Source organism: Puma concolor, chromosome C2 (genome assembly GCF_028749965.1).
Source record: "Puma concolor isolate L17-30 chromosome C2, mPumCon1.1.hap2, whole genome shotgun sequence".
Lineage (NCBI taxonomy): Eukaryota > Metazoa > Chordata > Mammalia > Carnivora > Felidae > Puma > Puma concolor.
In genome coordinates this window covers 31,796,352-31,812,745 of record NC_141675.1, presented here as the reverse complement: position 1 = coordinate 31,812,745, position 16,394 = coordinate 31,796,352, and positions in this window count along the sequence as shown.

Below are 16,394 nucleotides of genomic sequence, written 5' to 3'. Positions count from 1 at the left end.
TCCAGGAGGGAATTCAATTTTATTACTTTAGATATCTATTTGGCATCAGTTATGTGCTAGGCTCTGGGCTACAGGTGGCAGGAACACCAAGATGGATGAGGCAAAACCTTAACCTTCAAGCAGCTGGTAGAGAGGATCAGGCATAAGCCCTAGTCCCAGGAGACCTGCACTAAGGAGAGATGTAAACAAAGTGGTGGGGCACATCCCAGAGGGCAGAGGGGGGATTAGGAAGGCATTGAAAGGAGTTTTGAAAGACAAGAGTCTTAACAAATGTAGATCAGAGATTTGGGTAAAGGGAGCAGTACTGATTCACTGTACATTTCCAAAGTATTCACTGAGCTCTTACCTCATGTCAGGTACTACCCCGGGTTCTAGGGATGTCAACATGAATAAGATTTTTTTCCTGCCCTCAAGGAGTGGGGAAAATAGGCAAGGTCAATTATAGTAAGGCAAAGGCTTCCTGAAGGAAGTGATGTCTAGGCTGAGTCCTAAAGGGTGAGTGGAGGTTAACCAGGAAATGATGGAAGGAAGTGGAGAAGGGAAAGCACTCTATTCAGAGAGGGAAGAGCAGGTACAAAACCTTGAAGAGAGGGTGTATCAGGCATTTGTGGAACTGCAAGGCCCCCCACCCCCGGCGGGGGGGTGGGGAGCATAGAGTGTTAAGAGCAAGGAGAACAGGAGACGAGGCTGATGTGGTATGGGGGCCAGAGCAAAAAAGGCCTGGCTTTTGGATATTTGCCCATGCAAAGCGTTTAGGTTTTTCCTATAAATTATGGGGAACCATTAGAGGATTTTAATTTGGGCACTGTATGACCAGATTTAAAGTTTAGAGAGACTGGCATGGAAGAGGGTTTGGTAGAAGGCAAGACAAGATGCAGGTGATGGTTTAGGAACTTATGACAGTAGGACAGGTGTGACATGATGGGCGTTGGTAGACTGGGTGGAAAGGGGGTTAGGTTAACAAACTAGAGCCAATAGACTAGTTGTCTGAGAGGGTGTGTGGTAGGAGAGAATAAAAAATGACTCCAAGTTTTTTGGTATGGGCCACATAGATGGTAGCACCACTAGAAAGTTAGAAAATAAAAGAAGAGTAGGCATCAGTTGAGAAATGAGATTAGATGGTGAGTTATGGGCACATTGAATTTGAGGCACTTGTGGAACATTCAGATCAAGAAGTACAAAATTCACAGTTGGATGCATGAGTCAAGATAGAGATCTAGATAGCGGTTGAAGCCATGGGAGTAGAAGAGATCACCCAGGATGAGAGTGCAGAATGAGAAGGAATAATGAAAGATATTTCTATTGCCATTTCTTTCTTTTTTAAATGTTTATTTATTTAAAGTTTTATTTATTTATTTATTTATTTATTTATTTATTTATTTATAGAACACACATAGAGGAAGGGCAGAGAGAGGGAGAGAGAGAATCCAAAGCAGGCTCTCCACTGTCAGCATGGGCAGCCTGACGTGGGGCTCAAACTCACAAACTGTGAGATCATGACCTGAGCTGAAACTGAGAGTCGGATGCTCAACTGCTCAACTGACTGAGCCACCCAGGCACCCGTTACCATTTCTTTTTAACACTATATTCATGATTCTGGACAGTTCAATAAAGTAAGAAAAGGATATTAGAGGCATAGGGATTAGAAAGGAGGAAATAAAAGTTAGAAAAACCCAATTACTCTACCGACAAATTATTGGAAAATATATGAGAGTTTTGTAAGGTGTCTGGGTATAAGATTAATATGAAAATAAGTTGTGTTCCTCTATACCAGTAAAAACTATAAAACAAAATTAAAGAGAAAACGACATCTACAAAATTAAAATAGATTAAAATCCAAATAGATTAAAAAAACCAAGTATCTAAGAGTAATTTAGCATTAGATGTGAAAGATCTCTAGGGGAAAATTACAAAACCTTATTAAAAAATGTTAAAGAAGACCATGAGGGGCTCAGTCGGTTAAGCGTCCGACTACAGCTCAGGTCATGATCTCACAGTTCCTGAGTTTGAGCCCCGCATTGGGCTCACTGCTGTCGGCACAGAACCTGCTTCAGATCCTCTGTTCCCTTCACTTTCTGCCCCTCCTCCCCCATCTCTCTAAAAAATAAAATAAAACATTAAAAAGCAGACCTAGATAAAAAGGAAGATACTATGTTCATGGATAAGACATACTTAATATCATAAAGATTTTAATTATTACCTGTAGGTTCAATATATTTCCAATAAAACCCCCAGGGTTTTTCATGGTATTTGATAAAGTGATTCCAAAATTCATATGAAGGGGTAGAGGGCCAAGAGTACTCAGGTTATTTCTGAAAAGCAAGAGCAAGGAGGAAGGACTATGTAGATTGGTATGGGGATAGACAAATGGACCAGAGGAATAGGTTAGGGAACCACAGATGAAACCTCAGAGTGGGTGTGTGTGTGTGTGACAGATGTGGCATATCAGAACAGTAAAAGAAAAAGAGTGATCAGTAAATGGAGCTGGAAAAAAGTACTTATCTACTATTTATATGGAAAAAGATGACATTGGATTCTTGCTTCATACTATATCAACTCCAAATAGATTCAAAATTGAAAGATACCTTAAAGAAAATTGAAAGACAAGTTATAAACAGGTAAAATACTGAAAATATATAGAGCTGCAAAGGATTAACATTAAAAAATGTAAATAACTCCTACAAATCATTAAGAAAAGTGCATGTACACACACACACACCAGTAGAAAAATGAAAAAAAACAAATGAATAGAAAAAAATCACCATATGACCAATAAACTTGTACAGGCATGTTTAACATCATTAGTGAACAGAATAATGCAAATAAGAACCATGATGAGATATCATTTCACATCTATTTAATTGGGTAAAAATTAAAATGTCTGACAATGCCAAGTAGGCTTGCAATAACTCTGGGAAAGAGTTTGACATAATCTCCTGAAGGTGAACATGCAATCAGTTCAGAAAAGAGTTTAGCATTGTCTTTTAAAGTTGAATATTTACATTTCCTATTGCTCAGCAATTAATTTCCTAGGTATGTATCCAAGAAAAACTCTTGTCCCATGCATAACAAGATTCAACTACAAGAATGATCATAGCAGCATTGTTCACAATAGCCCAAACCTGGAAACAACCTAAATGCCCAACATTAGTAGAGTAGGGAGCAAATGGTAAAATATTCCCATGACATAATATTGTCTGTTATTATCTAAAAACAAATGAACCACAGTAACTTGCAACAATATGGATGAATCTAAGTATCATCATGTTAAGAAAAAAAGTAGTCTTCCAAAGGTTACTTACAGTATGATACCCCTTTTAAAAATAAAGTTAAAAACAGTAATATATATACACATATACATATGCTTTGTATATGTAATTTATATTCTACATGTACTTATATAATACATATAAATGCAATAAAATTATATACAAAGGAAAGGAAAGGAAGGGAATGAAATTGGGATTCAAAAGGATGCTTATATCTCAGGTGGGGAAAGTAAACAGGAAGATGGAATGAGGGGTGGGGGGAAGCATATGGTTAGATTTAGATCCCTGTCAAAGTTCCACATTTTTGGGGGGGGTGGTGGTGCATTCATGAATGCTTCACACATTATTTAAAATAACTAAATAAAAGTAGCTCAGGCATGGACCTATGATGAGAGGATCATCAATCAAGGATTATGTTGAATCCAATTCTGTGCATCTGTGGTCCAATTAGAGAAAAATAATTTTCTTGAATGAATGAATGAATGACTAGAAAATCATCAGTGACAGTGATCAGAGAGAAACCTGGTGTAGGCAGATCTTTACTACACTACTGAATTCTATAACAGGATGTACTTACTTGCTGGGGCATCTCTTTGGGGAATTACAAGTGAATCAAGGAAATTTTGGAAAAATAAGTTATTAGGGTAGGTTTTGCCTTGCCTAAAAATGTTCCTAGGTTATTCCTAAAAATTATACCATCTATCATCCCTTTATAACTTTAGGAATGCAGTCCTTTTATGCTTTCTTCTTACATTTTTTCTGTGCCATTAAAGTGAGCTGCTATTTGGATGATTTGCAACTGAGTTATATGATCTAAGTTCCGTGGACCAAAGGAGACCTATTTAAAGCACAAGATTTCTATTTTAAATTGTTTAAAATAGATAAAGCATACAGAGAATTAACAACACCCCAAATTTCTAGTATGATACTTTAAGAGTATTTTAAATTTTATACAAATCATTTTCCTCCTATATTTATCAATTAAAATTTCATCCAACTTGAATTCTATCCCCAGAGTGTTATTAGACTCTTTCTCTCTCATCCTGAATCTTGTAAGTTGCAGCTCGACTGTTTAGTTGAACCACCCGCTGTGGCCTGCCCACTTCATGTGACCAGCAGAGACCCCAATAATGGGATTTTCCAGTTACCTGGAAGTGCAGGTAACAGTGGTTGACTGTTGACCCAACTTTATGAGAACAATTCAGAAATGGTTTTCTTGTTACTCAGCAACACCTGCCCTTTACCTGCCCTAAAGGGTTGTTCAAAATGATGATGGTTAGTAATGAAAACTCTTCTGAGGGACGCATCCTTAAACATCCATCATGTCATTTGTCCCCACAGCTTCCTTTCAAGTAGGAACTTTTTTTCTCATTAACTCTAATGAGTTAATTCACACACTTTTGCCTCTGATTTTCCCATTTTGAGGCAGAAATGTCTTGGGGGGTGGGAACCATGCTGTGTGTGATGGGGGTCAGAACACTCTTCTGGATGTGAACGTTCTCATAGCTACACACTCCTTGGTTCTAAACTCTTCTCCCATTAAAAAAAAGCCAGTTGGTCACCAGCTGTTGTTTCTATTGCTCCAAAATTGTGCCTGGACGTTTGGGTTTGAGATAGAACTATATCCTTTTGCTAATTTCTTCCCTTTTTCCCAGTTAGTAAAGTTTCTGAGGCAGAGCCATAAAATGTAAGGATCTTAATAGAGCATAACACAGGTACTCTGACCTCACTTTCACAAATTCCCAAATTTCCACAATGAAATCTCTTTTAAACCACACTTAGATTTCATTTCAAATGTTCTCTTGTCAAGGATAAGCTTTCTTTCAGATAATGACAATGCAAACTTAATTTCCAAGACAGATAAAATGTTCCACTAGATCATAAGCCCCTGGAGGAGAGGGTGCTTCATATAACCGTGTCCTTGGAGCTTAGCACCTGGCATGGTATATAGTCAATTTTAGAGACTGGAGGTGAGGTTTTGGGCTAATGTGATGATTTGATAGCCTGGATATTCAAATCATGCTCTGTCAATCTTCCCTGTCTTCCCAAGGTCTTCCTGGGAAGCTATTAAGCTTGCTCCTCAGGCAAGCAACCTAAATACCAGTTTAGGATTCTGTGATGAAACTGGCAAAGAGACATGGCTCAGATCTGAGGAGAAAGTGGGACCTCTCACCTCTCTGTCAGCCCCTAACCTGAATCTTCGGGCCATGATACTCGGGCATGGCTGTGCAGAGATAGAAACAAAGAGCAGATAAAGGTGGCTTGTCCCAAGAGTGATTCAGAGAACATTTTCCAGCCAGGTCTCAGAGAAGAAGAAGACTAAATTATGGTGGCTGACCCACTTCTAGTATCAGGACCTACATGAGTCTGAGGCCAAAAGGCGAGCACTACACCTGGGTGCTGATTTTAGAGCAAAATAATCCTGTCTGCTAGAAAAAAGTGGCCCCACCGACTGTCCTGATCAATAAGATTAGCAATTCCTCCTCTTTAAAGGGAGAGCTGATAAGAGAAGCTGAATAGGAACAAAAATGGTGAAGTCCTCTCTCCCTTGCTGAGTATTCAGTACATGTTTGTTAAAAGAATGAATGAAGTCAAGTGGTGTTGCTAAGGAGTTGTTACTAAGAGAGATACCATTTGCATGCAAATTTTATGTTATTAGCAACTAGGATCCTCTAGCAAGGAGGGTGATGGGAAGGGCCACTATATCACTTTTCTGAATAGGATGTGGATGGAGAGGAATTCCACCAGTATTGTGCAAAAGCCTGAAGAAGGAGCTTGGCTTTAGTTATGTTATGTTTAAGACTATGATGTCAGGTAGACAAGTTCTGGAGACACTATCGAAACAGGAACGAATTTTCATGTGAAAGTTCAGAATATTGGATTTCCTCTTCACTTTCCCAGTCCAGTCCCCTTTTCCCCACAAATGGAAGAAAAAATCCAGGCCCTAGTTTCTAAGAGATGCCAAACTGAGCCAGAGCTAGTAATGTTTGGCTTCCACATTTCAAAAGCTAATAGAAACTGGAGACAAGTTGGGAAATAATATGCACATTTGCATAAATGTTGGGAATATTGCATAAAAAGTTGGGAAGTGCTTGGAATGGAAAATTATACCATTCAAAGGAGAGGGTAGGGGCAGCTCTATCTCTTTAAGAGAGTCTTTATCTCAGCTAAAACACAGTAGAGGAAAAGGTCTGAGGTTGCATGAAGATAAATTTAAGATTGGGAGAACTTTTTGACATAAGGATTATAAAAAATCAGGAAATCCACTTGTATATTCCCACCTCAAAGCATGGTGTCTATGGGATGATAGAAAATGTTTTCTCATTGAATGACCAGGTCATGGAATTGCCATTCTTGAAGACTTTTATGACCAGCACATGATGCTTTGCATTTTTGATGGAATAGTGACAATTGAGCAGATGATTTCTCACCTCCCATCCAGCTCCTTAAGTCTACAAATGGCCCGAATTGGTTGATTGGTTACTCCAGGAGACCCTAAAGAGTATCTAGAAGCCACAGGTAATCTCTTCTTTGCAGCACGAATCCACACTCCCACCCTGGTTTTCCACCAGAAACATTTAGACTTTCATCTCTATTGGAAAATTGCTGTCATTGTTTCCTTTCTATGTGCCGTTATTTATTCTAATCACTGAGGCTGTGTTACTCAGGTCCCTCTGATACACTTCAATGCAAGTTATACATGTGCAGCTAGGAGGGGAGAATGAACCTCTAAACTGTAGTCAAATTGGTTTCCTAAATGATGCTGCACGTTTTAACTGGAATTTGTGTAGTATTCTAGTGGAAAAAAAAGGTGGGGGTGGAGGGAAGGGTTCCTTTGGTTTTCAGGCTGTTAACTGTAATTAGCCTGGTTTCTGAGATGTAATTATCTTGCAATCTCAAAGCAAACACCCTAGAGGAAATTGCACTGTTAAAGACAGCATGGCATTAAAAATAAATTATTACCCCAGTGCCTGCTATTGCTGCTTATGCTTTGTGATTTGTCAGAGTTTCCGTTAGCAAGAGCTTGTTTAAGGCTGGAGATGTGCAGCCATGTTGCCACTGTTTGTTCTAGAGAGGTGGGAGGTGTGGTTTGCTTAGTTATAATAGAGTGATTGTCCCACTCACCAGAATGGCTCAGAGGTCAAGGAAATAGAGCTCTGGGAGTCCTCTTTAGCAGTGGACATTGATGAGTGAGTAGAGTGGGACACCATAATCCAAAGATCAGGCAATTCAAGCTCTCCATAAAGAAAAATTAACTTGTTTGGAGATGACTGAGAGGAAACAAGTGAAATTCCAGTTATTTTAGGGACAAACACTGAGGGATCATGAATCATTGTCATGAATCCTAGCGCCTGGAAAGACCTTACTGTGAGGTTTGGAATCAGAGACTTGTAGGTTTGAACATACGATTGTGCAGGTGGTGTGCTCCACAAAAGCTCCCCCACTGAGGTGATAACAGAAGGCTGACATCCCACCAGTGCCCCCTGACCAATCTTTGTGTCCATGGAGCTGCACCCAGTCAGAGGGAAGCACACATTTTCCCAATTTGTCTACTCCATGGGAATGCTTTACAGAATTTATCTGACCAGAATAATTGTACCATACTTTTATGGGAGTTCTATAGGGTAAAACTTCACAGCCCCTTAGCACTTTATCTTTGCTGTTAATTTAGTGCTGGGGCTGGCATATCTATCTATCTATCTATCTATCTATCTATCTATCTATCTATATCTCAGAAGGAAAAAGGGGCAGGGAACCCTATAGAATTTGGAGTTGAAGATATGATAGTATAAAAAGGGAAGATATGGCCATAGTGAGGTATATAGAAGGATGAAAGAGGAGTGTGGGGGGATTTCAATAATTCAAAGAAGGCTTGGACTAACTGGAAATTCTTACTTTTCTTCCATTGGGCCAAGCTGCTTTGGGTTGGAAGTAATTTGACTAACTGGAATCCACAGATTTTTATTAATAAAACTTCATTTTGGCCCATATCACTACTTTTCCCTTTTAAATTTCATTCATATCTCTGATGTTTTACTAAATGAATTATGAAATGGAAGGCAAAGTAAGTCTACCCAGGTTGATATCTCACCATCAGGAATATAAAGTTAAATTTTCTCAGAGCTATTGAGGGTTATTAACAAAATATACAAAAAATACCCACTCTAGTTTTATGAATTTTAACTAGAGTAGAATGTATGCTCAAAGCTCATTTCTTAGGTTGCTACAACTCTGCGAGTGATTTCACCACATTGGCTCAATAGATGCCTTATTGGGTTCTTAAAGGCTAAAGGGCAAGAGGAAAGTTCACAATTTCCCTTTCAAAAAGTTTTGTGTCAGTATTTAAAAGTTTGAAAAGAATTTCTTGGTTTCAAGCCCAAAACTTTTTTTCTTCTTTTTTTTGGGTAACTTCTTTGAAAACAGAAACTCTTGGTAAACAAAAAAGTGACCTTACTAATTTAACTCTCAATTAATAAATAACATTGCTCATCTAATAATACGAACAACAGTGCAAATTATAATGTATTCTTTTCAGACTTTAGAGGGGATATATATGAGGATTTCCATTTATGGCAAGTTGGTGAACTAATTAGTTGGTGAAGCCGAAAATTTCTCTTGACAACAACAACAATAACAACAACAAAACAACACTAGAATATTGAATAAAATGGAATGGACACCCTAAATGCATTGCAGAATTTTCTGGAGGTTAGGAAAGGAAAGACTCAGGGACCAAAACATGAAAAAGAAATAGAAAATTAGAGTGGCAAATGTACATTCAGTTCAGCTGCCCTGGAATGTGTTGCCAGTCTCAATAAGCAGTGACTTCAGTTTAAAGACCACAAGAAGTTGAGGCCCTGGGCATTCTTACAGCAAGATGTTTGAACTGAAGCCCCTCTCCCCCCAAAAAGCCTTCAAAGGGCTGCACTCTCAGTAAAATGGTGACTGAAAAGTTACTGGGAAAAAACAAAGCAAAAAAACCCCAAGAACCCTATAAAAATACCCAGATGGCTTTGCTTAGTGGGGAAAAATGTCTCATGAGAATTCATAAGGACAATCGTATTGTCCTTACTTTCATGCTCCAGGAAATCCAAGAAAAGAAATTAACATGAAATTGGTTCCAGACTAGCAGCACCTATGGAGCACCACTCTGGAAGGACATCCCTTAAATTCGATTGCACAAGATTTCTACAGCTAAAGTCCTGCCAAACTCAAGATCATGATTCAAAATTACCATATATGCAAGGAACCAATCCACCACAAGTGGACAACCCACTACAAGGGACAAAAGAATTAAGTCCCTAAGGCTTCAGATAATGGAATTACTGGACATATTCTCTAAGTAAAGTTGTTTAAATTGATTAAAGACACAAAAGAAAGAATAAAAAATATAATAAAGAAATAGAGCATATATAATTATCAGCCAGTTTTATACAGAATAAAATAGAACATCTAGAGATTAAACTATAAAACTGAAACTAAAAACTCAAAAGGCAAGGTAAATAGTAGATTAGGCAGAGATGAAGAATGAACTGGAAGTGAACTGGAAGATATTTAAAGAGAGATTAGAAAGAAGGAAAATATGAAAACAAGGTTAAGAGACATGGAAATATAATGAAAAAGACTGAGAAATGGAAAATAAGATTTTTTTTGAGGACACAGTAGAAAGAATGAGAGAAAGATAATACTAGAAGAGCTAACGCCTTGAGAATTTTCCAAAATGTTGAAAGACATGAATTTCTAAATCCAGGAAATATAATAAATGTCAAACACTTTTATTTTTTAGTAAAAATAATTCCCTGTTCAGATACATATTGATTAAACTTGAAAACCTCAAAGACAAAGACAAAAATATAAAAGCAACCATAAAGCAAATAAAGACTACTTACTAAGGAAGGAAATTAGCCTGAGAGCAGACCTCATCAAAGAGACTATAGAAACCAGGGGACAGTGGAATAACTTCTTTTACATGCTAAAAGAAAATAATTATCAATCTAGAATTTTAAATTCAGCTTCATTATGATTCCATATGAAGGTGACTGTCTTTATAAACATTTTCAGATAAAACCAGAGACAATTTACCGCTAAGAGAACTTTGCTAAAGGATTTTCCAAAATGAAGGTGCTCAATCTGGCTACACATTAGAATCATCAGAAGACACTTACAAAATACTGATACCTGTGTTATACCCCTAGAGTTTAGATTTAATCCTTCTGCAGTACAGACTGGGAACTGGGATTTAAAAAATATCCCTACGTGATTCTAGTGTGATGTCAACTTTGAGAACCACTTGTATAAAAAGGATGCACTTCATGAAGAATGAAATTGAGCCCAAGAAATAATGATGCACAAACAGCTTGGGGGATGGGCAAAATAGATAAAGGGGATTAAAAGGTGCAAACTTCTCATTATAAAATAAATAAATCACAGAGAGGAAAAGTGCAGCATAAGGAATATAGTCAACAATATTGTAGTAATATTGCGTGGTGCACATGGTGACCACACTTACTGTGCTGAACATTGAGTAAGTTATAGGATTGTTGCATCAGTATTTTGTACACCTAAAACTAATGTAACATTGTATGCCAGTTATACTTCAATAAAAAAACCCCAAAACAAAAACAAAAACGAAACAAACCCAAGTAGTTGTTAAACATGTGGATAAATCTAAAGATTCCTTGACTGGGTAAAGAAATAAAAGTATTGATTAAGAATATGAAAGTATCATAGAATAGATTACTGGACAGAAATAACAAAGGAATAAAGGGAGGGGATTAGAAGTTTAAGGCATTTAAGGTCCTTTTTATTACTCAGAAGAAGGGTAGCTACATTAACTTTAAGGAGCCATGTTAAAAATTTAAGGGAAATACTAAAAGAGTAGGGATGTAATATGTAATTTCTAAACTGGAAGAGGTATTAATTTGTCAGGAGTGTGAAAAGGGGTTGTAGAATGTAGGGAGGTCTGTAACAAATTTAATGACATATTAGGCACATGGCGATAAGGACTCTGGAAAGCAAGGCAATGGAAACAGGAGGGGGTGAGACAGTTGCAGGAGATCCTACAAATTAAGAACTGATGTGACCTGGTGACTAATTTGCTAAGGGTATGTTGGAGGAGGAGAGGGAGAGACACACACCTTCACTCTCAATATGGCACACCAAGGTGTTTAGTCAAGGTGAGAGACTAACTCTGGCTCATATAAAGGGGATTGTTTGTATTGAAGCCATATTCAAAGCAAACCTTTAAATGGAGAAGACCTAGAACTTCCTTCCAAAGACTTAGCTTACATCCCAAGCTTGCCTTTTCACTGTTGGGTATAAGTGCCTAACATGTCATCACTTATACAACTCTAACTTTATTTTTTAGGTAAAATAGAAATTTAGAACTGTTATAAAAAGAAAAACAAAAAAGGCTTCCAGGTGAGAATACCTTCATTGTTTTCATTGTCTACTTTAAATATCGTATGACTTCATCCAGATTCATGGTGGACCTGCGGTGGATTACAAATGGCTGCAAATTCTTTGACACTCCTTTCATTGAGAGATGAGGTCCATTTTCTGGCCGTTGAATCTGGGCTGGTTTGTGACAGCCTTGATGAATGGAGTATGAGTGTAAGAGACGCCATGCATTTCTAGATCTTCTGTCTAAGGGGACTGGTAGCATCTGCCTTGGTCTCTTGGGAGCCCTGAGTCAGGATGCAAGAAACCCAACCACCCAGAGGTCTCTATGCTGTGAGAAGCTCAAGCCACATGGGGAGAACCTGGAGGAGAAAACTCCATGTGGAGAGAGAAGACAAGGAACGTTGAGGTGCCACACGTGTGAGTGAAGAAACTATCTTGTAGGTGGATCATCCTGTCCCAGCTGCCACAGCGGAAAATATGCAGATCAGAGGGGAAGTGCCCAGCTGAGCTCTTCCTGCATTCCTCATGTACTATACCAAATAACAGCAAACAAGAAGGTTGTTTCAGGTCACTCAGTTTGTGGGTAATGTGTTAGCCAGCAATAGAGAATCAGAACAAGTTTGCTTCTTTAGAAGACTAATGATACAGGGACCCCAGATCTCATTGTTATGACTTCCCACTGCCACTTGCCTTCTTTTGTCTTTTCCCCTATTTTTCACTCTCTCTCTTTACTCTTCAAGCTTTTACTCTCATTGCAAACACAGCTCAAAACATTTCCTCCCATGATTTTGCTTTTGCGTCAGTCTATTGGAGTGTCTTCCGTTCTTCTCATTGGAAGATTTGCCTTTCTCACCACTTGTAGTTCCAGTTTTATATACTACAGTCTTACTATATTACCCCAGTAGGATGAATCAGAATTTGTGGAAAAGAAATTATGGTTTTTTTTTTTAAATTTTTGCTTATAATACAGACATTTTTAAAGGAATGTGGTTTTTGCTTGTAGATAACACAACAATCCACACTAACTGCTAAGTGCTTTTAAGCTGGCATTCGTCTAAGCCTGCTTTAATGAACAGATAACTCATTTATAATTAGCAGTGCCAATTAATTGGCATGCAAACAATTAAGGTGATTAAAGTGCTAAAGTTCTTAAGAACAGTTTTTCCTAAGTAGGTTATAGACAAACCCTCCCTGACCCTGCATCTTGTTTACATGATTAAATTGCTGAGGAAGCCTTTATGTACAGATAGCACATGAGGAAATTTTAACTCAGCCTTGGTCAGATAGCCCTGATTTTGAATAAGTGAGTCCCATCTATGAAGAATTTATTGTGCTCTGATTTTCCAAATCAATAGTTTTTTTTAAAAAAGTTTAAATTATGTACGTTTGTTGGCATCCTGCCAACTCATTCTCCTCTACAATAATCACCACCCAAGGGCCTCTGCAAATCTGAAGCACTCAAAATCCCACCCAGATCACTTTTCTGTGCTAGTTCTTACATCTTTCTTATATCCTAGAAAATGGATAGAAGGCTGTGAGGTTTTATTTTAGATGGCTATGACTTGCTTCTAATAGAATGTACCAGAAATGACATTGTGTGATTTCTAAGGCTAAACCAAAAAAGACATTGCCGTTCCTGCCTGGTCTGCTTGGACACCTGCTTTTGAGGCTCTGGGCTGCCACGTTAAACTGTCGACCCCCTTGAGGCTGCCACTCTGTGAGGAAACCCAGGTCACATGGAGGGGCCTATAGAGGTGCTCTGGTTGACAGCTCCAGCTGGGATCCCAGGTAGCAGCCAGCATCAACACCAGACATGAGTGAAAATGCCCGAGGATGGTTCCAGACCCCAGCCACTGAGTCACCTCCAGCCTTTACGTCTTCCCAGCTGAGGCTCCAGACATGCTGGAGCAGAGACAAGCCATCTCTGCTGTGCTCGTTCCAAATCTCCAACCCACAAAAGCTGTGAGCATAATAAAATAGCTGCTGTTTTATTCTACTGTATCTGATTTGTATTTGTATTTGATTTGATTTATATTTGTATTTGTATTCTACATATAGTAGATTACTGATTATGTAGCAGTAGTAATTGGAAGAAAAGCTTTTTCTTTCTCCACTTAAGGCTCTATACAATGCCCACCTCCATTTTTTTCCCCATTCGCATGCTCTTTTGGTTTCTGTTTTACCCTTAAGTGTCTCACTCTACACTGTGTTTACTGGCTTTTAATGAAATTCCCCTCCAGTTCAGTTGGAAGTAGCTGAAATTCAAATCTTCTTTGTCAAGTTATTAACCTCCTGGGTTTCAGTTGCCTTGATGATGAGAGAATCATACCTACCTATCTTAAGGGTTTGTTGTGAAAATTTGAGATATTGTAGACAGAGTACCTGGTGTACAGGAGGCATTGGCTCTAGATAAACGGTGCATAGTATTATAAGTTTTCAGGGACAAGTTATGTAACCCCAAACCTCAGTTTCCCACTTGCCCAACTCACACTGCTCTAATTGAGAGTGCATAGTGTTCTCAGAGGAAGTCTGTGTATGTATGTGGGTCCACATATGTGGTCTGTTTTCTGTTGAATATATGTGACTGCATGCCGTCATAGTCCATCCATCACTGCATGAGGCTAGAAAACAATAGCAACAACTGAATCAAAGCAAACCAACCCCCAAACAACCCTAATCTGTCATCATGGTTATATTTACCTAAGGAAATTTGCAAATAACAGAGACAAGATATTAAATAGAACTCACTGGGTGGGATGGTCTGTGGCACAGCCTCAAGTCTGAACAGAAAGGTCTACCCTTTCCCTGGCTAGAGGTATTTTTGTTCTCTGGAAGGGTACATTCTCTGTAGCAGAGACTCTGGGCATTTTGATGCTTCATGGACAATTTTACAGGCTGTTGGCCCTTTGTCGTGAAAAACAAACACACTCATAACCCCCACAACAATTTGCATGCCATTTTAGAGTGTCCATAGTTGCTACAAATAATTGATATTGGAGCCTGCTGAAAAAGCCTGTGGAAACTAGAACGCTTGGCTTTGTGATCTTGGGATAGACTACAGTTCTAACTAAATCAGGGAGGGCTGCCCTAAGGGATCAGGGCTTTACATAACTTATATAATCCTCAGGAGAGAGGGCCTGTGAGGTGTTTTATCTCTGTTGTATCATAAGGCTGAGAGAAGTTAAGTGACTTTTCCAAGATCTCAAAGCTAAGAAGTTAGTGGGGCCCAGATTTGAGAGATGATAACATCCAATTGTTTTTTGTTACTTTCTGTTTGTGTCTTGGGGTGTGGAGATCTACTTCTCCAGACAGATCATGACTGGGGAACTTGCTAGTCCTAGGCTTGTGGTTTTCATTTCTATCCCCTCCTCCCCTCTTTCCCATCCTTGCCTACCTGTGGCCCTTTCAGCTACCAGAGTATGGTGTGGGGTGGCAGGGGAGAGCATGCTTTGTTGCTGGATAGGCTTAAGAGAAGCAGTAGAAGAGAGTGGTATGAGCAGGGTCTCCAGAGTCTGTGTGCTTGAGCTGGAATCCACTGAACCTCCCCAGACAAGCCATAACCCCAAGGCTTATTTAGCACTTTGTTTTACAAAGAGATTTTCTTTTGATAATAAGATAGGCATGCAGGCAAGGCCTTTCTATCTCCATTTACAACTGTGGATACAGAACTTTTTCAAGGAAATTGTCTTACCGGGTCTTCTGATTCTGGTTCCTGGTCTTTTTCCATTATCTTCTACCTACCTCCTTTGGAAAACAAGGTTAAGAAGTGCCATTCTGGGAAATTGAAGCTACAAGAATGAAAACATGATGGCTTGGGGCAGTAAGTCATAAGTCACCATAATTGGGAGATGGCCTTCCTGTTCTGGGAAGCAGCCATCACAAATGTAGCTAATGTAGAACAAGCAGTAATCTGGGAAATTGTAACATGAGATCACATAATGGCAGGGGCTTTGAAAGATAAGTTAACTGATAAGGAATATTGAGAAAGGAACACAGGAGACTAAGACTTTGAAAGATTTTCTCTAATGTTGCCTGAAGAGAGCGTGATCTGACTTCAGATGACCTGTACTGGTTCCTCAGACTGAAATATCCCTCCAGTGGAGAAGGGCAATTCATCATCAAGCAACCAGAGCTGGAAAGTAATTCTCCGAAAGAACATCCGGCTGTCCTGGCTCATCTTCTCAGCTCACCCAGCAGAGAACTTGCAATTTGGCCTCCTGAGTGCTGATGACCAGCATGGGTTCTCTCAGTGAGGACCCTCCTGCTGGGAGCTAATATGGAATATTGGTCTATCAATCAGTCTCTGTGAGTTCAGCTCCTACAATTCAGTCACTCATCTGATCATCTCTGGTGAAACTGATAAACACCCTGATCTTGCTCAGATGTTGAGCAGATTATGGGCTTTGGGTCCCTCGTTTGGTGTAGTCATACATGGGAGGCCCTGAAAAAGAGCCTTTCTCATTGTGTGACCTTGGTGGTTTATGGAGACCATAATCTTGTTTTGTCCAGGAACCCAGCACGTCCATCTAGTCCTAAAACTTCAAAGAACAGATGTTTCAAAGGATGAGTTTGAGCAAGAATCTTACAGAAGCTTTTTTAAACACAACCTCATTGTGAAGGTTTCGAACTTACTCAGGTTAGTGCCCCAAAACAGAGGTGGAACAAGCCTTCCTCCTACCAGGCTAGATGAATGGGATGTCCCTTTGGGCCTAGAGTGTCCTG